Below are 26,967 nucleotides of genomic sequence, written 5' to 3'. Positions count from 1 at the left end.
GCTGCTTATCCATGTGCAAATAGTTTTTCCTAGGCCAATCTCCTTTAATTTGATCATCAGTCTCCTGTGAGGAACTGTATCGAAGGCTTTTGCAAAATCTAGGAAGACCACATCCACTGCTTTTCCTTGATCAAGATTATTGCTCACTTCCTCGTAGAAGCTAATTAAGTTAGTCTGACATGACCTGTCCTTCACAAACTCATGCTGGTTCTTGCTAATAATCCTAGCGGACTTTAGATACTCCTGTATGACGTCCCTTAGAATTCCTTCCAATATTTTCCCCACTATAGATGTTAAACTAACTGGTCTGTAGTTTCCCGGAAGATTTTTGGATCCTTTTTTAAATAATGGCACTACCTCGGCTATACGCAAATCCTTCGGTACCATGCCTGATCTAATTGAACTATTGAAAATCAAGTATAGGGGTCGTGCTAGTTGTGAACTAAGATAAGCTCTATAAGAACCCTTGGGTGACGTCCATCAGGACCAGGTAATTGTTATTCTTAATTTTGCTTAGTCTCTCCCGGACTACTTCTTCGCTTAAACAAGTATCTAACCATGAATCATTACTGACACAATCGTTATGCTCTACTCCCACCATCAGTTCTTCACTGGTGAATACTGATGAAAAGAATTTGTTCAATATTTCCGCTTTTATTTCATCATCATTTATTAATTCTCCTAATTCATCTTTTAATGGACCTATATTCTCCTTTTTTAACCTTTTACCGTTTATGTATTTAAAAAACTTTTTAGGATTGGTTTTACTCTCTATAGCGATTTGCTTTTCATTTTCCATTTTAGCTGCTCTTATTGCTTTTTTGCATTTCTTATTACACTCCTTGAAATACTTGAAAGACTCCTCCTTTCCATTAGATTTAAATGCTTTGAAAGCCCGCTTTTTTTTAGCCATTTCTGCCTTAACCTTCTTGTTAAGCCACATCGGTTTGAGTTTAATACTCCTGCGTTTACTGCCCACGGGAATAAAGTTATGAATATTGCTATCCAGCAACCCTTTTAAAACATCCCACATTTCCAAAGTGTTCTTGTTATTAAACAGAACCTCCCACTTTATGTCGTTAAGTGCACATCTAAGCATACTGAAATTAGTCTTCCTAAAGTTAAAAGTTTTGGTGGAACCCCTGTAGCTATGTTTCCTGAAACTGATGTCGAATGTGATCATATAGTGATCACTGTTACCCAAAGTCTCCCCAACTTTAGTGTTTGATATAATGTCCACATTATTAGTAATTACTAGATCCAGGGTAGTTTTACCCCTAGTTGGTGTTAGGATTACTAGGTTTCTCTGTGTGTGCATACCTGAAATGAGGTCAGCTGAAGCCAGGTGAAAATTAAAACAAGGTTTATTGTAGAAAAGAACCAGTAAAATATCAGCATACAGAAAACTGGATCCTTGATTAACATGGAACAGAACACAATATTCCCAGATAATTGTAATGGCTTGTTATAGAAACGGGGAGGATGATTATGCTCGAATATAGGTATAGTCCAGGTTAATTACAGAGGTGAAATAAACATGAAGAAATCCGGGTTTAAACCAAGCAGGGGGAAAATAACATACCAAAACGTAGTAATCAGGCAGGGGTGGAAACAGACTGCAAATAATAATACAGGAATGCAGATGTTGATCCAGCAGGGTTAGAAGTCTTGTAGCAAGGCATGTGTAACGGCAAACTGCAGGAAAAATCTCCAAGATGTACCTACGGAGAAATGGGAGGTACTAAAATTCCTGCTAGCTAAAAATACACTCAAATGTATTCCTATGAGTAGCAAAAAAAGGAATAAAAATCATAAACCGATGTGGCTTAACAAAAAGATTAAGGAACTTATGGGCAAGAAAAGGCGAGCATTTCAAAAATACAAATCTGACGGGGAAGCAGAGTCATTTCAGCACTATAAGGAATGTAACAAAATTTGCAAAAAGGAAATAAGAGCGGCTAAAGTAGAAACTGAAAAACTAGTAGCAAAGGAAAGCAAAGCGAATCCCCAAAAATTCTTTAAATACATTAATAGCAGAGATTAAAGAAGGAGAGTATAGGCCCTTTAAAAGACAAGTTGGAAGTCTTAAGCAAAAATGATAATGACATAGCGGACACACTAAATGAGTTTTTTTCAACAGTATTCACTAGAGAGGACCCAATTCAGGGACTGACACACAATCTCAATAATGAGAATATGACACTGATAGATACTTATTTAAGCGAGGAAGTAGTCTGTGACCGATTAAAACATTTAAAGATTAATAAATCACCAGGGCCCGATGGCATTCATCCAAGGGTTCTAATGGAGCTTCACTCTGAACTGGCAAAACCGCTATCTTTGATCTTTAAGGATTCAGTTATATCAGGTATGGTTCCCAAAGACTGGCGTATAGCGGAAGTAGTGCCTATATTCAAAAAGGGAAGTAAAGCTGAACCAGGTAATTATAGACCAGTTAGTCTTACATCTATAGTGGGGAAAGTATTGGAAGGTATTCTAAGAGATAGTATTCAGAAGTTCCTTGAAACCAATAAGGTCATTAAAAGGAATCAACATGGGTTTATGAAGGACAGATCCTGTCAAACCAACTTACTTGGCTTTTATGAAACAGTAAGCGCAAACCTAGATCAGGGTAAAGACGTGGATGTAATCTTTTTAGACTTTCCCAAAGCGTTCGATACTGTACCACACATGAGACTTATCTACAAGCTACAAGAATCAGGGCTAGGAAGCACAATATGCACTTGGGTCAAAAACTGGTTAGATAATAGGGAGCAGCGCGTTGTGGTTAATGGATCTTTTTCAACTTGGACTGAAGTGCTAAGTGGTGTGCCGCAAGGCTCAGTATTAGGACCGCTATTGTTCAATATTTTCATTAACGACCTAACAGAAGGTCTAGAGATCATGGTGTCAATTTTTGCAGATGATACCAAATTGTGTAAGGCTATAAATACAGAGGAGGATGTCGAGTCTCTTCAGAACGACTTAGTTAAATTAGAAGCATGGGCAGCCAAATGGAGAATGCGCTTCAACACAGACAAGTGTAAGGTAATGCACTGTGGTAACAAGAACCAAAATTACACCTACCTACTAAATGGGGTAAAATTAGGGGATTCTGTACTGGAAAAGGACTTAGGTGTCCTCATAGATAGCAAGCTAAGCAGTAGTACCCAAAGTAGGACTGCAGCAAAGAAGGCTAATAAGATATTAGCATGCATAAAACGGGGTATTGATGCTAGGGACGAGAGTATTATACTCCCGTTATATAAATCACTAGTGAGGCCACACCTTGAATACTGTGTACAATTCTGGGCACCGTACTACAAAAAGGATATCCTGGAGCTTGAAAAGGTACAGAGGAGGGCGACCAAACTAATTAAGGGCATGGAGACGATGGAATACAAGGAAAGGCTTGAAAAACTAGGCACGTTTACATTGGAAAAGCGGAGACTAAGAGGGGATATGATCAACATCTACAAATATATAAGGGGGCAATACACAGAGCTTGCGCGGGACCTGTTTTTGGTTAGATCAACACAGAGGACTCGTGGACACTCGCTCAGGTTAGAGGAGAGGAGATTCCGCACAATACGGCGTAAAGGCTTTTTCACGGTAAGGACAATACGTGTTTGGAATTCCCTGCCCGAGGGAGTTGTAATGGCGGAATCTGTCAACACCTTTAGGAATGGGTTAGATAAATTCCAAATGGATAAGGATATCCAGGGGTATGGTGCATAGTCATGCATTATAGTTACTATAAATAGGGATAAAATGCAACGGCTGACAGCAGCATCAGTCAGAAATTTTAGTCAAATCATCATGCATAGGAGACCACAAATAGGTTGAACTCGATGGACAATTGTCTTTTTTCAACCTCAGATACTATGTTACTATGTTACTGTTACTAAGTAGGTATGGCAGAAGCAGGACAGGATAACTGGAGAGAGCCTAGTCACACTCCAGACGGAACCATAATGATCTGCACATGAATGCTGGTGAGCTGGAGCTAAATAGCAGCACAAGGTGTTGGCCACAGCTGCTCACAATCAGGTAATCAACCTGCAGGGACAGAGTGTGCAACTGCCATTCAGACCTAAGGCAGCAAGTGAGACCCCTAGAGGCAGGAATGAGACAATGCAAGGCAACACAAACACACAGACATTCCTAACATTATCCCCCCCTTAAACAGGCGGATTCCAGATGCCTAAAAGTTCACCTTCTCTTCTTTTTTCCTCTCCTCTTTTTGGGTTGCCTAGACCTATTTGAAGGTGTCACAAAGACACTACTCGGCAGTACAGGTCCATCAATTATAAGTCTAGGATCCTCCAGAAGCTCGCTCTCAGAATCAGAGCCACAACCCAACGGCAGCAGTGACCCCTTATTTTCTTGGATCGTATCAAGAGCAGATGGTAAATTTGAAGAAGCCAAACTTGCCGAGCAATCTGCGTGAACACCTAAAGATACGTGCCCACATCTCAAAAACTGAGGGTGCTGCCCACACTGCAAAGGCAGGTTCTCAGACGGGCACACTTTAACAGATTCATCCAGGAGAGCGAGGACAGTTGGTGGACTGAATCTTTCGGACACTGCCTTGAGGAAAGCGGGCAAATCTTGTAAAACTGGATCTTCCGCATCTATAAGACCATTTACCCACTTCAAGGCCCTCCCTCTGAACCTCATACATATGTTAGCAATGATATCAATAGGGGAAAAGTCATCAAAACTCAGATAATACTTGAAGAGAGCTAAACACTAAGAGATATCTCCATCAAAGTAAGGCACTTCCTCAACGACTCGGCTTTCCAAATTAGACGTTACATCAGGTAGGATAGACAACCGTGGCCTCTCAGACAAGATGGACTCTTCTTGCACCTTAGACAGGGAAGTCTCAGATGGCCCCGGCTGGGCAGACCCCTCGGGCAAATCTTGGATCTCGGGCATGGCAGGCACCTCTATCTGGTGCTGGACAGGCGGAGCCCCCTCCTGGGGCTGGACAGGCAGAGCCCCCTCCTGGGGCTGGACAGGCAGAGCCCCCTCCTGGGGCTGGACAGGCAGAGCCCCCTCCTGGGGCTGGACTGGCAGAGCCCCCTCCTGGGGCTGGACAGGCAGAGCCCCCTCCTGGGGCTGGACAGGCAGAGCCCCCTCCTGGGGCTGGACAGGCCTTGGCACAACCTCTGGCAAGGCGGACACCTCTCGGACCTCTGGCAAGGCGGACACCTCTCGGACCTCTGGCAAGACGGACACCTCTCGGACCTCTGGCAAGGCGGACACCTCTCGGACCTCTGGCAAGGCGGACACCTCTCGGACCGCTGGCAAGGCGGACACCTCTCGGACCTCTGGCAAGGCGGACACCTCTCGGACCTCTGGCAAGGTGGACACCTCTCGGACCGCTGGCAAGGCGGACACCTCTCGGACCTCTGGCAAGGCGGACACCTCTCGGACCTCTGGCAAGGTGGACACCTCTCGGACCGCTGGCAAGGCGGACACCTCTCGGACCTCTGGCAAGGCGGACACCTCTCAGACCCCTGGCAAGGCAGACACCTCACGGACCTCTGGCATGGCAGACTTGGATGACTGAGTGACCCTGAAAGACAAAATAACATTTGGACTGACCATTGACACGGCCGTCCTAATTTGCCCAATAGATGGAAAAACAGCATCCTCATGCCTGAGGCAAGGGCAGACAGGTCCTCATGCCGTGAGGCAAGGGCAACAGAGACCTCATGCCGTGAGGCAAGGGCAACAGAGACCTCATGCCATGAGGCAAGGGCAACAGAGACCTCATGCCGTGAGGCAAGCGCAACAGAGACCTCATGCCGTGAGGCAAGGGCAGTAGGGACCTCATGCCGTGAGGCAAGGGCAGTAGGGACCTCATGCCGTGAGGCAAGGGCAGCAGGGACCTCATGCCATGAGGCAAGGGCAGCAGGGACCTCATGCCGTGAGGCAAGGGCAGCAGGGACCTCATGCCGTGAGGCAAGGGCAGCAGGGACCTCATGCTCGAAGGCAAGGGCAGCAAGGACCTCATGCCCGAAGGCAAGGGCAGTAGAGTCCTCATGCCCAAAGGCAAGGGCAGTAGAGTCCTCATGCCCAAAGGCAAGGGCAGTAGAGTCCTCATGCCCAAAAGCAAGGGCAGTAGAGTCCTCATGCCCAAAGGCAAGGGCAGTAGAGTCCTTATCCCCTCCTGGGGTTGCTGGGCCGGACACCCCTCCTGGGGTCGCTGGGCCGGACACCCCTCCTGGGGTCGCTGGGCCGGACACCCCTACTGGGGTCGCTGGGCCGGACACCCCTACTGGGGTCGCTGGGCCGGACACCCCTCCTGGGGTCGCTGGGCCGGACACCCCTCCTGGGGTCGCTGGGCCGGACACCTCTCCTGGGGTCGCTTGGCCGGACACCTTTCCTGGGGTCGCTTGGCCGGACACCCCTCCTGGGGTCGCTTGGCCGGACACCTTTCCTGGGGTCGCTTGGCCGGACACCCCTCCTGGGGTCGCTTGGCCGGACACCCCTCCTTTTGAAATTTGAGCACCACAGTGGCATAACAGAGCAGAATTAGGCACTATGGCAGAATGAGGAAAGCTCTTTTTAGGTTTGCGAGCAGGACATAATTGAATAAAATGTCCAGACCTGCCGCAATAAAAACAAAGTTTTTTATCCCTTTTGTGTCTTTTTTCTTCCTCAGAGAGGCTGGGTCGTGGAGAGCTCCAGAACTTGCCTTTGCTTGGGATTGGAAAACAGCGGCCAGAATTGAGAGCACCAGACTCATATTTTTCCCTTTTTCCCTGCGTCTCCTTAAAGGGAACTGGTAATCTTATTGAATATTCAGGCAGAGCAGACAATATCTCTGAAGACAGGGTTTGAATATTCTCCAGTTTCTCTCTGAAATCCACTAGCAATGTTGAACCCACGAACGGCATAAACTCGAGAGGCAGGGATTTTTTTTTAAATGAAGCCATTTTATGAAATTCAGCTATACCTCAAACTCCTGCACACATTTATTTGGGCAGATCATTCTGTTAGGATTACTAGGTTTCTCTGTGTGTGCATACCTGAAATGAGGTCAGCTGAAGCCAGGTGAAAATTAAAACAAGGTTTATTGTAGAAAAGAACCAGTAAAATATCAGCATACAGAAAACTGGATCCTTGATTAACATGGAACAGAACACAATATTCCCAGATAATTGTAATGGCTTGTTATAGAAACGGGGAGGATGATTATGCTCGAATATAGGTATAGTCCAGGTTAATTACAGAGGTGAAATAAACATGAAGAAATCTGGGTTTAAACCAAGCAGGGGGAAAATAACATACCAAAACGTAGTAATCAGGCAGGGGTGGAAACAGACTGCAGGGTTAGAAGTCTTGTAGCAAGGCATGTGTAACGGCAAACTGCAGGAAATATCTCCAAGTTGTAGGTATGGCAGAAGCAGGACAGGATAACTGGAGAGAGCCTAGTCACACTCCAGACAGAACCATAATGATCTGCACATGAATGCTGGTGAGCTGGAGCTAAATAGCAGCACAAGGTGTTGGCCACAGCTGCTCACAATCAGGTAATCAACCTGCAGGGACAGAGTGTGCAACTGCCATTCAGACCTAAGGCAGCAAGTGAGACCCCTAGAGGCAGGAATGAGACAATGCAAGGCAACACAAACACACAGACATTCCTAACAGTTGGGTCCTCGACTAATTGAGACAAGTAGTGATCCCTAAACATATTTAAGAACCTGCTGCCCCTCGATTTAGCACATGAATCATTACTCCAGTTTATATCCGGGTAATTAAAATCCCCAATGACAAGGATGTCCCCAAATCCTGCAGCCATTTTGATTTGCTGCAATAGTTGTTCTTCCTCATGTATGCTAATATCCGGCTATTTGTAGCACGTGCCTATGACTAGTTTTTTTGCCTTAATTCCCCCACTTGAGATTTCTACCCATAGTGACTCCACATTATCGCCAGTCTCCTCACAGATAACCTCCTTTAGGTATGGTTTAAGTGATGGTTTAACATAAAGACATAAAGACATACACCTCCTCCTCTTTTGTTAGCCCTGTCCCTCCTAAAAAGAGAATACCCCTCCAAGTTAGCAACCAAGTCAATTCTGGGCTCATTCGGCCCTGGACCCATGGGTTTTAGAAATAGTGTCCCAGGGGTACAAACTGGAGTTTCAAGACGTTCCCCCTCTCCGATTTTTCAAATCGGCCTTACCAGTTTCTCTACCGGACAGGAAGGTTGTATGCAATGCAATACAGAAGTTGTGTCTAAATCAAGTCATTATCAGGGTTCCCCCGTCACAACAGGGAGAAGGCTTTTACTTAAGCCTGTTTGTGGTCCCGAAACCGGACGGCTCGGTTCAATTCTGAACCTAAAGTCTCTCAATCTTTACCTAAGAAAATTCAAATTCAAGATGGAATCTCTCCGAGCAGTGATCTCCAGTCTGGAGGAAGGGGATTTCATGGTGTCGGTTGACATAAAGGATGCCTACTTACACGTCCCCATATATCCTCCGCATCATGCTTACCATCAGATGTTGCCGTTTGGTCTGTCCATGCCTCCGAGGATTTTCACCAAGGTAATGGCGGAAATGAGGGTTCTCCTTCGCAAACAAGGAGTCAAAATTATCCCTTACTTGGACGATCTCCTGATAAAGGCGAGATCCAAAGACAAGCTGGAGCAGGACATTGCGCTCTCCCTAACAGTTCTGCAGCAACATGGTTGGCTCCTAAACTTGCCGAAGTCACAGTTGAATCCGACAAACGCCTGTCATTTTTGGGAATGATTCTGGACACGGAATTATAGAGAGTTTTTCTTCCAGAAGAGAAGGCTCTGGAAATTCAGGCTCTGGAAATTCTGAAACCAGCGAGAGTATCAGTCCAACAATGCACTCGATTGCTGGGGAAGATGGTGGCGGCCTACGAGGCCATTCAATTTGGCAGATTCCATACCAGAGTGTTTCAGTGGGACCTATTGGACAAGTGGTCCGGATCCCATCTGCACATGCACCGGAAAAAAATCCTGTCCTCCAAGACCAGAATCTCCCTCCTGTGGTGGCTGCACAGCTCTCACCTCCTAGAGGGACGCAGGTTCGGGATCCAGGACTGGATCCTAGTAACCACGGATGCGAGTCTCCGAGGCTGGGGAGCAGTCACACAGGGGGAAAACTTCCAGGGAAAATGGTCAAGCCAGGAAGTTTGGTTACACATAAACGTTCTAGAATTAAGGGCCATTTACAACGGCCTTCTTCAAGCGGAACATCTTCGCAACCTGCCCGTCCTAATACAGTCGGACAACATAACAGCAGTAGCGCACATAAACCGCCAGGGCAGAACGATGAGCAGGGCGGCAATGGCAGAGACCACAAAAGTTCTCCACTGGGCAGAAAGACATACAAGTGCTCTGTCAGCAATATTCATTCCAGGAGTGGACAACTAGGAAGCAGACTTCCTCAGAAGACACGATCTCCATCCAGGAGAGTGGGGTCTTCATCAAGAGGTCTTCACAGAAGTGACAAGTCTTTGGGGAATTCCTCAAATAGACATGATGGCGTCTCGCCTCAACAAGAAACTTCAGAGATATTGTTCCAGGTCGAGGGACCCTCGAGCAATAGCAGTGGACGCGCTGGTGACACCATGGGTGTTTCAGTCGGTGTACGTGTTTCCTCCGCTTCCACTCATTCCAAAGGTGCTAAAGATCATAAGAAGAACAAAGGTTCAGGCGATCCTCATTGTTCCGGACTGGCCAAGGAGGGCTTGGTATCCAGATCTTCAGGAATTACTCATAAGAGATCCCTGGCCTCTTCCTCTACGAGAGGATCTGTTAGAGCAGGGGCCGTGCATATATCACGACTTACCGCAGCTACGTTTGACGGCTTGGCGGTTGAATGCCGGATCCTAGCCCGCAAGGGTATTCTAAGTGAAGTCATTCCCACACTTCTTCAGACTAGAAAAGGAATAACGTCTAACCATTATCACCGTATTTGGAGAAAATATGTGTCTTGGTGTGAATCCAAGAAGGCTCCTGCGGAAGAATTTAAGCTAGGGCGTTTTCTCCATTTCCTGCAAGCAAGTGTGGATGCGGGCCTAAAGTTAGGCTCCATTAAAGTACAAATTTTGGCTCTATCGGTTTTCTTTCAAAAAGAATTGGCCTCCCTTCCAGAAGTTCAGACTTTCGTGAAAGGAGTTTTGCACATCCAACCTCCATTTGTGCCCCCAGTGGCACCATGGGATCTTAACGTGGTGTTGCATTTTCTTCAATCACATTGGTTTGAACCTTTACAGAAGGTTGAGTTGAAATTTCTCACTTGGAAAGTGGTCATGCTATTGGCCATAGCATCCGCAAGGCGGGTGTCTGAGTTAGCGGCTTTGTCTCACAAGAGCCCTTAATTAATCTTCCATGAGGATAGAGCAGAGTTGAGGACTCGTCAACAATGTCTGCCGAAGGTGGTTTCATCGTTCCACATGAACCAGCCTATTGTGGTACCAGTGGCTACTGACGCCTTCGCAGAGTCAAAATCTCTCAATGTTGTCAGGGCCTTGACAATTTATGTCGCCAGAATGGCTCAACTTAGGAAAACGGAAACTCTGTTTATCCTGTATGCTGCCAACAAGATTGGAACGCCTGCTTCAAAGCAGACTATTGCGCGCTGGATCTGCAATACGATTCAGCATGCTCATTCTACGGCTGGAGTGCCGTTACCGAGATCAGTGAAGGCCCACTCTACCAGGAAAGTGGGCTCATCCTGGGCGGCTGCCCGTGGAGTCTCGGCATTACAACTCTGCCGAGCAGCTACTTGGTCGGGTTCAAACACTTTTGCAACATTTTTATAAGTTTGATACCCTGGCTGATGAGGACCTCATGTTTGGTCAATCGGTGCTGCAGAGTCATCCGCACTCTCCTGCCCATTCTAGAGCTTTGGTATAAACCCCATGGTTCTTGAAGTGTCCCCAGCATCCTCTAGGACGTATGAGAAAATAGGATTTTAATACCTACCGGTAAATCCTTTTCTCTTAGTCCGTAGAGGATGCTGGGCGCCTGTCCCAGTGCGGACTCTATCTGCAGTTATTAGTTATTAATTATGTTTACACACAGGTTGTGTTTCTATTATAGTCAGCCTGTTGCTGACATGGTTCATGCCGTTGTCTGGAGTTTCTGTTAAATGCCATGTTGTACGGGGCGTGTTTGTGGTGTGAGCTGGTATGTATCTCACCTTAGTTTAACAATAAATCCTTTTCCTCGAAATGTCCGTCTCCCTGGGCACAGTTCCTATAACTGTAGTCTGGAGGAAGGGCATAGAGGGAGGAGCCAGTTCATACCCCTTCAAAGTCGTCTTAAAGTGCCCATGTCTCCTGCGGATCCCGTCTATACCCCATGGTTCTTGAAGTGTCCCCAGCATCCTCTACGGACAAAGAGAAAAGGATTTACCGGTAGGTATAAAAATCCTATTTATTTAATGCTTTAGCAATACCTTTCTTAACACCCTTAATAGAACCCATGTAAATACCCTTACCGGCTGCACTTTCCCTCCCCCCCTTCTCCACCCCCATTTATCTCACTACCACCATCCCTACTATACTCGCTGCATGACCCATTGTTTCTAGCTAAACCCTCCCCCAGGCTCCTAGTTTAAAAGCTCCCCCAACTTACTAACCATCCTACCCCCCAGCACCGCAGTCCCTTCCTCATTCAGGTGCAATCCATCACGAGAAAAAAGATGGCGCCTGACTGAGAAGTCCGCCCAGTGTTCCAAGAACACAAACCCCTCTTTCCTACACCAGTCTCTGAGCCACACATTTACCTCCCTAATCTCCCTGTCTCCCTGGGCTAGCGCGTGGCACTAGTAATATTATATTATATACTACTATATATATCCGGCGGTCCCCAAAATGCTGCACTGTACTACTGTACTGCTCACAAACAATGCAGCACAGATATGGATACTTGAAGTGACACGGAGCTGCAAGATACAGCAATGGCCTACTGTAATGTACTACTATGTATATCTGGTGGTCCCCAAAATGCTGCACTGTACTACTATACTGCTCACAAACAATGCAGCACAGATATGGATACTTGAAGTGACACGGAGCTGCAAGATATAACAATGGCCTACTGTACTGTACTACTATATATAGATCTGGTGGTCCCCAAAATGCTGCACTGTACTACTATACTGCTCACAAACAATGCAGCACAGATATGGATACTTGAAGTGACACGGAGCTGCAAGATACAGCAATGGCCTACTGTACTGTACTACTATATATATCTGGTGGTCTCCAAAATGCTGCACTGTACTACTATACTGCTCACAAACAATGCAGCACAGATATGGATACTTGAAGTGACACGGAGCTGCAAGATACAGCAATGGCCTACTGTACTGTACTATATAGTATAGTATACTGGTCACACAACAATGCAGCAGATATTGAGCACTGATCATTAGGATACTGCCTAGAACGGAGTCTGACACGGAGCTGCAAGATACAGCAATGGCCTACTGTACTGTACTACTATAATACTGGTGGTCACCACAATGCAGCACACTGAGCACAGATATTTGCAGCACACAGAGCACAGTTATTGAGCTTTTCAGGCAGAGTACGTAGCCACGACCTCTCCGCTCAATCTCCAATGCACGAGTGAAAATGGCGGCGACGCGCGGCTCTTTATATGGAATACGAATCTCGCGAGAATCCGACAGCAGGATGATGACATTCGGCCTTGTTTGGGTTAACCGAGCAAGGCGGGAAGATCCGAGGCTGCCTCGGACCCGTGAAAAACACGTGAAGTTCGGGGGGGGGGGGGGTTCGGATCTCGACGAACCGAACCCGCTCACCTCTACTTAAAACCCACGGGTGACGTGTGTTAACACACAGATTCTGAGTTAAGTGCCAGAATCTATGGGTTGCCCTGTGTCTGAAGTCCCAGAGGGTGCATTTAATACAGATTTTTTTCTCAAAGCACATGAGGCTGTGAGTCAGAATCCATGTTAAGTGCACCCTGCGGGGAGCAGCACCTAATAGGTCAAGGCTGACAATTAGCCACTGGGTAAACCCCACGGCTAACTGAATCTGCCCCTAAATATTTGGGAATTAAGCTTCAACAATATTCTCAAAAGGTTTGTAGTACAGTTGCAATGGCCAAGTCACATCCCTTGGCACATGGTTGAGAAAGTTTTCCAGTATGTAATTATCTGTCTTATATAATTATGAAGGCAGAGAAACATATCCACAGTGGTGTTTATTTATTTTTTTTGCAGACTTTCTACATATACAGTGCACCAATTCGAGGAGTATTACTATTGGTAATGTAAGTGTTTCAAGGAATGCCAGTGATTGTACTAATTTTTGATGCAGTATATATGTTCCTCCATTACAAAATTATTTCACATACTTTGAATTTGAAATAGCGTTAGATTAGTTTAAGACTGAAGATGATAAATTAAAAAAGACATTCTGCTAAGGTTATAGATTTCTGCAGTCTGATAGGCAAGGAAATATAAGCACAAAATATCAAAACCTTAGACGCCAAGAATGCGATCAGTATTATTATCACCAGCGCCACATCCTCCATGATAAGAAAGAAAAGATCAGAAGCAACTTGGTGACCAGATAGCCAACTCAGTGTTAGTGCCAGTACCAGCTCCTTCTTACTTGGGCATCGCTTTCAGCATCTTAGGTGCAAAATGACCTACAGTGCATGTGGACTGACAAACGGCATGAACGTGTTATGACAAGTGTTTCCTGGTAACCTTGCACATGGTTCTGTTAATGACTAAATCTGTCATTATGTAATCATCTACAGTCACATTCTTCTGCATTTTACGGGCCCCGTATTGTGATCCTTCTTATGTATATATGGACTTTTGTCGGACGATCATCTGGTTTTGTAAACACTACTAACTCATTCTCAGTTGTGTGTCCTATTAAAGGAATATTTATGATACTCTTACTTTATGACTATATTTGCAAAATACCTCCAGAGACATAGACAGAAAAGTTAAAGGTGGCAACATTTAGCGGCTCTGCATATGAGACATTCAGGCAGGATGGGAGAATGCTACAGGGAAAAAAAAGGTAAGTTTGCCAATGTTATGTGAGCTTATATTATTGTTGTCATCTTTATTATTATTATTATTATAATTTTATATATATAGTTATACCAACAATACGGATGGCACCCCGATTCAATTCATAATTTAAAAAAGTTCTCCCTGACAGCCCAAATGCTATATCTGTGTTTCATTACTTTATAATGACATAAAGGCATGAAATGTTGATATAGCATCTGGGCTGTCTGGGTGAATTTGTTTCACATGATGAATTGAATTGGGAGTGCCATCTGCATTGTTGGTGTTACTAATTTCTCTTTTGGAGGGGCACCCTGACACTCTGCCAGACTACAGTCAGTGCTGTTTTGGGGATATTGAAGATATATATAAAATTGAATCATCAAGTGCAAGTTAAAAACTAATGATAGTTTCAGATAAGATACGTTTTACCTCTTTAAAAAGGCTGGTATATTATATTTACCAAGCTGGACTAAATTACTTAGTACATGCTTGGAAAAACATTGCTGTTCATGCACAAACTAACCAGCGTTATACAAGCAGCATAATACCATACATATAAGCAATAGGTAAATGATTAGCATATGTTCTTAGTTCCACTAGCATAATGCCATCACACAGGCAAATATGCTAAATCACAGTTACTGCTACAATTAATTCACAACTGAAAGTCAGAACACTTGGGGCATTGCCACATCCCTATGGGGTCATGCTAATGTTCCATCAAGCCCCAGAAGTGTGGGCTGCCAATATCTCTCAGTGAGGGTATATGTAGTAGCTGAGCCATGGGCGGGTATAAAAAATTGCTATGAGACCAAGTAATATGCAGTTATTACTTTGGTACACACTGTAAGAAATTATTTATATACTAAGCACAAACCTTAGATGTAGAACACAAAACACAGAAGCAAACCATAACTACTCAGTAAAACATATAACAAAATGAAGCAAAGGATACAGAAACAATATATTTGGAAAAGACTCAGAAATTAGGAATGCATAAGTCATTCATGCAGCACACACAGATTTATGAGATAGTAGTGACTCATAAATAACTTTTCCTAGTTTAAGTGCAGATACAGTATTTTCTCAAATTTGTTGTTGCCTTTAACAGCATTAAAAATATGTGCTTTACCAAACAGTAACCTTTCAGAACACTGCAGGCAATGTCTGAATCAGGGATGCTGAGAGGACGGATCTCTGGGGGCCTGCATTGGATCCATAACCACCTCCTCCTTTCCCTGGCGTGTGCTGCTGCTTTGTGGGGGAACACAACTTCTGCAGGGCACTGTAGTGCTCTCACTTTATGCTACATTATGCCACATTGTAGTGCCGCACACATTACACCACACTGTAGTGCCCATATTATGCCCCACTGCAGTGATCCCACATTATGCCACACTATAGTGCACAACACATTAAACCACACTGTGGTGCCCACATAGAGCAACATAGTAACATAGTTTCTGAGGTTGAAAAAAGACAATTTGTCCATTGAGTTCAACCTGTTAGTGATCTCCTACACTGAACTATTTTTAAGACTAATTTTAACTGTGGTAAGTGTTTAGCTGTAAACTAAAATACTCCATTTTTTTATTACTATAGTACACAATGTAACCACCATAACTCAGTATATCCTTATCCATTAGGAATTTATCAAGCCTTTTTTTTTTCGATATGTTTTTATTGAATCAAGTCCATTTTTAAAAGTAGTGACCAATTCTGCCATCACTACTCTCTCAGGCAGAGAATTCCATAGTGTCCTTACTATGAAGAAACCTTTCCGTCTCGTTGTGCGAAATCTCTCCTCCAACCTAAGCGGGTGTCCACGTGTCCTTTTTGATGGTCTTACCAAAAACAAATCCCCCGCTAGCTCTCTGTATTGACCTCTTATATATTTGTAAATGTTAATCATGTCCCCTCTTAATCTCCTTTTTATCCCAGTGTAAACATGTCTAGCCTAGCAAGCCTTTCCTCATATTCTAGAGTCTCCATCCCCTTTATCAGTTTGGTCACCTGTCTCTGTACCTTTTCTAGTCCCAGGATATCCTTTTTGTAGTATGGTGCCCATAATTATACACAGTATTCAAGATGTGGCCTCACTAGTGATTTATATAGTTGGGGTATAACCCTCTCAACCCTTGCATTAATTCCCTGCTTAATGCATACTACAAATTGAGTATCCCTTATCCGAAATGCTTGGGACCAGAGGTATTTTGGATATCGTATTTTTCCGTATTTGGACGTATTTTGGAATAATTGCATACCATAATGAGATATCATGGTGATGGGACCTAAATCTAAGCACAGAATGCATTTATGTTACATATACACCTTATACACACAGCCTGAAGGTAATTATAGCCAATATTTTTTATAACTTTGTGCATTAAACAAAGTGTGTCTACATTCACACAATTCATTTGTGTTTCATATACACCTTATACACACAGCCTGAAGCTCATTTAATACAATATTTTTAATAACTTTGTGTATTAAACAAAGTTTGTGTACATTGAGCCATCAAAAAACAAAGGTTTCACTATCTCACTCTCACTCAAAAAAGTCCGTATTTCTGAATATTCAGTATTTCAGAATATTTGGATAAGGGATACTCAACCTGTAATACCTTGTTTGCCTTTTTTGTTGCATTCCTACTTTGGGTACTGCTGTTAAGTTTGTTATCTACTGTTATCTACTGTATGTGAACACCTAAATCTTCTTCCAGTACAGAATCCCCTAGTTTCTCCCCGTTTACTATGTAGGTAGTGTTCTTATTTTTGCTACCGAAGTACATTACCTTACATTTTTCCATATTGAACATAATTCTCCATTTTGAAGCCCATGCTTCCAGTTTAAGTGAGTCGTTCTGAAGAGGCTCAGCATCCTCCACCGAATTTATAACCTTACACAATTTGGTATCATCTGCAAAAATTTACACTATACTCTCAAGACCTGTTAATAGATCATTTATGAAAATATTGAACAATAGTGGACCAAGTACAGACCCCCGTGGCACACCACTGAGTACCTCAGACCATTTTGAAAAAGTTCCATTTATCACCACTCGCTGCTCCCTTTTATCCAACCAATTACTCACCCAAGTGCATAATGTGTGTGTTCCCTAGCCCTAAAATAATACCACATTCTATTACATCCACATTATACAACACTGTAGTGCCCACACAGTATTCCACAGTGCTTATACTCACAGAAAACAGCTTCAGGCACCCGGCCAGCAGATCAGGAACAGCCTCACCATATGTCACTCCCATGAGGCTGCTGTTGCTGATCTCCAAAGTAGTGCATTGTCCCAGTAGCTGGTGGACCCCATTATCTGCCTGCCACCAGCAGCCACCACCGGATTGTTCAAAACAGCCTTGATGACTGACTCTGCAAGCAGCTGCACTGCAAAAAGCCCTGCTAAAGCGAGCTGTGCCATAGGGCATGCCCTCTGGTGATAGAAAGAGTGGCTACAAAAAGGGTTAGACTTGCCCAGAGGGGTACAGGGGTAACCCCCAGTGGGCCCCACTGCCTGACGGCCCACCTCCTCCTGTAGGCATCAGGTTCCAGATTGTGCGTTTGAATTATATATTGAACATATCTTTCATTATGCTATGGTGTATTAAACTACAGTGCATTCATATTATTATCTGGTACATTATCATGCATGCAATAGCAATATTTACTACATATATTTATCATGGGGCCCAGATGCACTCTCTAATGAAGAGGCGGATAGAGATTGAAAATAATCCCTGGAAAGTTATGGAAGCAACCCTAATGGGGGTGTGGTCTGATGAGGGTGTGTGGTCTGTTGAGGTTGGTGGGATCTCTCCTCATAGGTCTTGAATGTACACCATTGTGGCCTTACTCACATCTTTTGCTGCAGTTGTGTCTGAGATCAGGGGCGGGTTGGGAACTAAAAGTGGCCCTGTAAAATTTTGTAGAAGTGGCCCGGCATGGACAGCACAAGAGGTATAACATACCGTGTAGCCATGGCAGCATCACTAGATGGCAGAGTTGCTATACTGCACAGATGGAATAACAGAATGAATGGGGAAAATGCAGTGTACCAAGTGCAGTGGACTGCCTGTCATGTGGGGGGTGGGGACACATGACAATACACAAAACATGCCCCAGAGACATGTAGGCCTACTAGGAATCTTCCTGGTAAGCTCTACGGCCAATCCGCCCCAGCTCTAATGGTTAGATAACCCTCTGCCGTGACTGGCCACACTTCTATAGATGGGTCCATACCCTTCATGCCCAGTAAAACAAAACACTGGCTAAAAATAATTGGGGGCCCACCAGGGATTTCCCCTGGACCCCGGCAGTCCAGCCCAAGCCTGGTTAAAGTTACGGATTAATGGCTGTTTCATATGTGAAATATTTAGTTTGCACAATACAGTAAATGGACTATACGAGAAGCTAAAGTCAAGTTATGTGCAGGTCTAGAATAGAGGGTCTATAATTGGGGATAATTAAATATATATTAATCTGCTATCATGCAATTGATACAGTACTAAGGGGGAGATTTATTGAAGTGTGGTCTCAGGCTCTGATTAAGTGTTGGATGCATTGTCGATGTATGCAGTGAAGTGCCTATTTGCCACTGTGCAGTGTGCATGCGTCTAAGTCACATTGTCCATGTGCCATAATGGTCTTGTGATGGTGGTCGCAGTGAGGATTTATTCCCAAAGTTGCTGACAGCCAGGGAACGTTGTTGGGTGGTAAAGGGGGCTTGTCAGAGCTTGCGTCTGCAATCTTTTTTCACAATTAAAATTGCTCTGAGGTCTTTCTTGCAACGGCTATGTTGTATGACCCCAGGGTTTCTAAGAAGGTCAGTTATGGACTGCTGTGTGTCTGATGGTTCCGTCTTTGTACACAAGATGCCTCCCATCTTAATACAAATACCGGCTGCTGCAACATTTGCATATGTACGCACAGCCACTCTGTACGGGATCGCAGTTGCAGTGACTTTTGTGTAGATCTCTGAATCAGGCCCTCAGCAAACTGTATGTTGTTATGATGCCCATTATAAGTAATATAGAACACTCAGCACACACCAATCTGTGCTGTAATTAAAAACCTTTGTTACCACACTTTCTTTTGACCAATTTGCAGATAAGATGCTGCTTATTGCAAGCAAATTGTAGCATTTGTAGCGCTTATTTTGTTATTGTGGTTCTCAAACTCAAAGTGCCAATATGATGAATAGTAAATGATTAGTAACAAAGTAAACTTGGAGAAATCAACTAAAAGAAATATTCAGGGTCGCCAACAAGCCATTTTATCATTCAAATGTAATTTTCACTCAGTCACTGTGCATAAGTATTTCCTTTATAATTTTCTCTTCTTGCTTTCTAATATTCTTAGAGCTAGGATCCGAGAAAGCTGTGGGAATGGGGACTAGAAAGCTATAGGACTGGGGCCTAGTGAGTGGAACCCTCTTAATACAGTCATACTTTCTGCAGCATGGTGGCACAGTGGTGTTAAAATTAGAGATATGCGGGGGCACTTTTCGGGTTTTGTGTTTTGATTTTGATTCTAATTCCTTGCTTTTGTTTTGGTTTTGGCTTGGTTTTGCCAAAACCACCCTTTTGTCTTTTGGTTTTGGATCTGGATTATTTTAAAAAAAAACATAAAAACAGCTAAAATCACAGAATTTGGGGGTAATTTTGATCCTATGGTATTATTAACCTGAGAATGCCAAATTGTTTCCTTACAAATATTTTAAATGCCCGCTCTAATATATATTGTAGACGCCTCCACATCTTATTACCATTTGCCATGAATGTGCGCTGTACATCGCAAAACACTGCATCTCATAAGAGAAAACAATACACCCACACATTATCTGAGTTCCAAAGCTCATTGATGTATATATTTGTTATTAAAAGGATATGGATTCAATATATTACAATGTACAGTATACCTATATTTATATGGTTACAACTCACACAGTAAGCAGTTAAAACATACAGTTACAGTTACAGTATGACTAGACAGGGGGCGATCGGGCACCAGTCAGATTAATACAGTATTGATACTAGAAAACCAATGATTGGACAATTAAACACTCCAAAATAGGAAAAGGAAGAAAAAAACAAACACCTGTTTTTTACTTAAATAGATGATGTTGTCCTAGTTGGTGGTGCGCCCAGAGCCAGAGAGTACATGTACTAGGGAAAAGGGAGAGAAAGAATGCTCTTGTGTGGGCGCACTCTTTAGAAAGGAAGGAAAATTCCTATAACATATAAAAAGAAATACTTAAAACATAACTTTTAATGTTGACGTTTATAACAAAATTACCCATATAACTGATCCATATAAAGGAAAGGTATAATAAAGATTTTAAAATGTTCTGGTCTGTTTAATCACAATGTGTGATTGGAATGGTTGTAGACATTTGATCGTCTTACCCCCATTTCCCCTGACCAGTACAGAATATCTGTATTGATGGGACCAAGGAGTGGTCATAAGGATTATTTGATAAGTACGTCCCAATAGGGCTACTTAAATTCAAAGATAGATAGTCTTCTGCATTCACAGGGACCTGACTTTATGACGTGAGCCACAATAATTAGTCGTAGGCCTCAAATATGAAAGAATCTCATGGAAGTAAGAATTAGTCGTGATACTGCTGTTGGCGTCGCAACTCACATAGGAAGGGGAATAGTCCCTGCTCTACAACACCGGGTATTCGCAGGAAGTCTCCTCTCCCGGTACTAACCCGGCCCAACGCTGTTTGGCTTCCAAGATCGAACGAGATCGGGCATTGGCAGCGTGGTATGATAGTAGAGAATTTATATGAAAGTACACCAATGAGAGTGCACCTATATACGAAAATAAGAGAAAGATAAAGGGATGAAAGAAATGAGGACAGTTTGCCAAGGAAAGAGATGAATTAGTAAAGTACAAATCGGTGGATCTGCTTTCTGCGTTAGACACAGCTCATCAAATCCCACATCTGTGGTATTGTGCTCTGTGAATCGCGGATGAGAGTCCACGAAAAAATAGTAAAGCGTGAGCAAGAGGTATGAAATATATGATTTTGGTTAAATTGTCAGTGAAGAATTGCCGCAAAGGACTGGTAAGGAATTAAATCAAAGTAAGATTATATATGTCATCAGAGAAATCCGCAGTTACAGGCCAGCATACAATACCATTATCCTTAAGTTATATAAATTCATCTTTCCATATCACTCTATTTCTCTCTGTAAAATCATGCAGGAACTGGTCTGCCAGCAACTCCATCATCCTCTGAGACAAAACAGCAATTGGCTTCCTGTGTGATCAGCAATGTGTTATCTAGTTTGGGGGAGGGAACTTTCTCATTCATGATGAGTCACTAGTCTGTGTATATGCTAAACAGGTTCAGCCAAATCAGACATCAAAAGGGGCTGGCCTGAGCTTCCTGTCCACTACCTGTTTGGAATATCTATTGTTCTAATAAAAGTGATTTTAGCTTTTATACATTTAATCATAATTATTTGTTGCAATGTCCTACAACTTAATAACAAGTATCAAATGAATCTACACATTAATCTGGTTGCTTAAATACCAAATATGACAGGTGTATCTGGTTTTGTTCAAATAATACACATACATGACATTACTTCATTACATAATTTTAAATCATCATGATGTCTGGCTCTTGATATTATTATAATTATGTACTGCATGAAATAAGTGTTGAATCCATCTTTGTGGCATGTCTGTGTAAATGCGTGTGTTACCATATTTTGCTGTGCTCGCTGAGCGTATTTGCAAGTATAGCGACTCATAATGTGTAGAGTTTGTATGTTCTTTTTATGTAATATTTTTGACTTCGACAAACCTCAATAACATTCATTTCCACTCATTTCCAGTCTATTCTGAACACCTCACACCTCACAAAATTGTTTATAGGCCAAAAGGTTGCACCAAAGTGGCTTTATGACTAAGCTAAGCGCCACAAACACCTGGCCCATCTAGGAGTCGCACTGCAGTGTCAGACAGGATGACAGATTTAAAAAATAGGCCCCAAACAGCACATGATGCAAAGAAGAAAAAGAAGTGCACCGAGGTTGCTGTATCACTAAGCTAAGCGACACAACCACCTGGCCCATCTAGTAGTGGCATGCAGTGCCTGAATGTTGAAGTGGCCCACAATTGATGTTGAATTGGTCCACTGACAGCATCTCCAGCACACCCCTGTCATTTTTCAAAAATTCTGCAATTGGTGGACTTATACGGGAGCACCCCTGGACTAATACAGCAGTACCCCTGGACTTATACGGCAGTGTCAGACAGGATGGCACTTTAAAAAACCATGCCCCAAACAGCACATGATGCAAAGATGAAAAAGAGGTGCACCAAGGTTGCTGTATGACTAAGCTAAGCGACACAAGTGTGCGGCACAAACACCTGGCCCATCTAGGTGTGGCACTGCAGTGTCAGACAGGAGGGCAGATATGAAAAAGGCCCCAAACAGCACATCATGCAAAGATGAAAAAGAGTTGCAATGAGGTAGCTGTATGACTAAGCTAAGCGACACAAGCAATTGGCCCACCTAGGGGGTTTATTTACTAATATTCGTATTTGTGCCGTTTTTAAGGGCGTTTGATCTCGAATGGTATCGGACGTAATTTACTGCAACTTTTTGAATCCTGATGCGGTAATTTACTAAGCTGCTGAGTTTTCTACATTCGTATTTTCCGATGTCGATGTGATTCGTAATGTCGGGCAGTGTTTTACGGGAGTGATTAGTAAAACACTGCCTAATCTGTGAGATCCGTGCAGGGCTTCATTGTGTGCATTCTGAGAAGTGCAGAATGGGTTAAAAAAAAAATTGCATGGTGTCCCCCCTCCTAAGCATTACCAGCCTCGGGCTCTTTGAGCCAGTCCTGGTTGTAAAAATACAGGGGAAAAACTGACTGGGGTTCCCTCATATTTAAACAACCAGCACCGGGCTCTGCGCCTGGTCCTGGTGCCAAAAATACGGGGGACAAAAGACATAGGGGTCTCCTCCCGTATTTTTAACACCAGCACCGGTCTCAACACTTTTATATTGGTCCCTGCGGCCCTGGCATTAAATCCCCAACTCTTGTGGGTGACCCCAATTAACTTGCGGTTAACCGCAGACCGCAAAGTTCCCACCATTGGTTATAATGGAGCGCCGCTACACTACATTGTAACCAGTGCGCTCCTCCTGATTGACAGTGCAGAAGCGCACAGCCAATCAGGAGAGTGCCATGACGTGGCGCTCCCTGATTGGCTGGCGTGACCCTCTTTGACAGGAGTCATGGGTGGTCCCGCCAGTCGGGGAAAGGGGTTCCATGTGTAAACATGGGACCCCTTTCAGTTCGTGGATCGGGTATTTCGTTTTTTTATTTTTTTAACAAGTACGTGGATTACAACTACAAAGAAGAGGACCGATCTACACAGGATTGTTTGTAAGTATATATATATATATTATTTACAGGTACCCCATGGATTCTACTGGAGAAGAGGACCGAGGGGCTCCGTGCCAACATAGGTAAGTATGTATGTATGTATGTAAGTGTGCATGTATGTACATTAAAGTTATACTGTCAAGGTGTCTGTGTAGTGCTTTTATTTGGGTATTTTTTGTAGTAGAACTACAGGTACCAGCAGGCCCATCCCCCCCGCATGCTGGTACTTGTGGTTCTCCAAGTACCAGCTTGCGGGTGAGGCTTGCTGGGACTTGTAGTTCTCCTACAAAAAATATATATATTTTTTTTACACAAAAGGCTATCAGCCTCTCATACACCGCCCACGGATGGGGGGGGGGGGGGCGGCAGCCTTGGGCTTCACCCTGGTCTTTGGGTGGCTGGAGGGGGGGGTCCCCTTGATTTAAGGGGTCCCCACTCCTCCAGGGTACCCTGGCCAGGGGTGACTAGTTGGGGATTTAATGCCAGGGCCGCAGGGACCAATCTAAAAGTGTCCCCCGGCTGTGGCATTATCTCTCTGACTAGTAGAGCCCGGTACTGGTATTAAAAATGCGGGGGACCCCTACGTCTTTTGTCCCCCATATTTTTGGCGCAGAGCCCGGTGCTGGTTGTTTAAATATGGGGGAACCCCAGTCAGTTTTTTCCCTGTATTTTTACAACCAGTACCGGCTCAAAGAGCCCGAGGCTGGTTACGCATAGGAGGGGGGACCCCACGCAATTTTTTTTTTACATTTTTAAGCTAAACAGACACTTTCCCATAGTTAACCATGCACAGATCTCATTGATCCTTGAATGATTATCCAAACTCGCCAGGAAAAAGCAGGTCTATATTTTTGCTGCCTTTTTTTAACGAATCGCAAAAAAATACACCCGCAATTGAACATTCAGAGACAAACACCCAAATACAAATGAATAGCAAATTCCCGTGTTGTATGAACAAACAGCCACGTTTGACCGATGGTCTATTCCCGTGTTGCCACTTAGAAAAAAAAACAAAAATCGGTCAAAATCGGGACTTTAGTAAATAAACCCCCAGGAGTGGCACTGCAGTGTCAGACAGGAGGGTAAATATAAAAAAAGGCCCCAAACAGCACATCATGTAAAAGAGGTGCAATGAGGTAGCTGTATGACTAAGCTAAGCGACACAAACAATTGGCCCATCTAGGAGTGGCATTGCAGTGTGAGACAGGAGGGCACTTAAAAAAAAATAGTACTCAAACACATACCTCCCAACTTTTCATTTCTGTAAAAAAGGACACATGCGCGGCGAAGCCGCGCGCGCTCCCGAAAAAGGGGTGTGACCTAAGAAAAAGGGGCGTGGATTCGCGGAGTACCCGCGATCGTGAGCCATGCCCCCATTTTCGTCACTGAGGGGGCATGCCCAGCTCTCTGTGAGCCACTAGCATGCCCCCTCTCCCTCTGACTCCAGTGAATAGACGCTGTGCGCATGCGCACAGCGTCTATTCACCGCTGCTCTGCTAAGCAGGGCAATGAGAGACAAAGCCTACCAACTGCCCCCCCCCCCCCCCACCGCGGGACACTGCGGCCCGCGGTGGGACGAACAAATGGACTGTCCCGCGAAAAACCGGGACAGTTGGGAGGTATGCAAACAGCACATCATGCCAAGAAGTAAAAGAGGACAATGAGGTAGCTGAATGACTAAGCTAAGCGACACAAGTGTGTGGCACAAACACCTCGCCCATCTAGGTTAATGGCGGATACCGGACGCACGTCTAACACCAGCATAGTTGTTATGGCCTCAGTAATCCGCTTTGCAACAGGGTATAAATATATACAGCAGTATCACTGGACTGTATTTATACGCCAGTACCACTGTAATTATACAGCAGGATCACTGGATTTATACGGCAGGATAACTGTAATAATACGGCAGGATAACTGAAATTATACAGCGTACTGCCGTACTGTAATTATACGGCAGGATCACTGTAATTATATTGCAGGATTACTGGAATTATACGTCAGGATCACTGGAATTATATGGCAGGATTACTGGAATTATACGGCAGGATCACTGTAATTATACGTCAGGATTACTGGAATTATACTGCAGGATCCCTGTAATTATACGGCAGGATTACTGGAATTATATGGCAGGATTACTGGAATTATACGGCAGGATCACTGTATTTATACGGCAGGATCACTGGAATTATATGTCAGTACCACTGTAATTATACGCCAGGATCACTGGATTTATACGGCAGTATCGCTGGACATATACGGCAGTACCGCTGGACATATATGGCAGGATCACTGGACATGCATACGGCAGTATCACTGGACATATATGGCAGTACCACTGGACATATACGGCAGCACAGGGACACTACCACTGGACTGATGCAGGACAACACAGCACCACTGTAAGGGACTAGATTTATACAGCAGCACTGGACATATGGCAGCAGAGGACACCACTGTGACTGGTCACTGGACTGACTGATGCACAGGACACTACCACTGGTCTGATGCAGGACAACACCGCAACACTATAAGGGACTTGTTATTATACAGCAGCACTGGACATATGGCAGCAGAGGACACCACTGTGACTGGTCACTGGACTGACTGATGCACAGGACACTGTTACTGGTCTAATGCAGGACAACACAGCAACACTGTAAGGGACTTGTTATTATACAGCAGCACTGGACATATGGCAGCAGAGGACACCACTGTGACTGGTCACTGGACTGACTGATGCACAGGACACTGCCACTGGTCTAATGCAGGACAACACAGCAACACTGTAAGGGACTTGTTATTATATAGCAGCACTGAACATATGGCAGCAGAGGAAACCACTGTGACTGGTCACTGGACTGACTGATGCATAGGACACTATCACTGGTCTGATGCAGGACAACACAGCAACACTGTAAGGGACTTGTTATTATACAGCAGCACTGGACATATGGCAACAGAGGACACCACCACTGTGACTGGACTGATGCAGCACAATACACCACCACTGAACTGATGCAGCACAACACAGCACCCTATACAGCAGCACTGGACATATGGCAGCAAGAGGACACAACCACTGTAACTGGACAGATACAGCACAAGACACGGACACTGAGGACACTGAGAGAATGGAGACACGTCCTCTCTCTACACTCTCCAATGCCAGAGTGAAAATGGCGGCGACGCGTGGCTCCTTATATGTAACCCAAACCCTGCGAGAATCCGACAGCGGGAAAACCCGAGCCTGACCCGGATCCGGGCTCGGAGCGTGAAGTATGGTAGGGTTCGGTTCTCTGAGAACCGAACCCGCTCATCTCTAGTTAAAATCTCTATCTGTGTGGAGTCTGTAGGTTCTCCCTGTGTTTGCATTGTTTTAATCCCACACTCCAAACACATACTGTTAGTTTAATTGGCTTCTGGCAGTGTAACAATGACTGATGTGTAACAATG

General features: G+C 44.2%; 1 pseudogene; it reads right to left on the bottom strand.

Annotated features, from left to right (window-relative positions):
* Positions 1–20,755: 20,755 nt before the first annotated feature.
* Positions 20,756–20,874, bottom strand: LOC134933490 (5S ribosomal RNA; annotated as a pseudogene).
* Between the last annotated feature and the right edge of the window lie 6,093 nt (positions 20,875–26,967).

The sequence above is a fragment of the Pseudophryne corroboree genome, chromosome 1 (genome assembly GCF_028390025.1).
Source record: "Pseudophryne corroboree isolate aPseCor3 chromosome 1, aPseCor3.hap2, whole genome shotgun sequence".
Lineage (NCBI taxonomy): Eukaryota > Metazoa > Chordata > Amphibia > Anura > Myobatrachidae > Pseudophryne > Pseudophryne corroboree.
This window is presented reverse-complemented; position numbering and strand designations above follow the sequence as displayed.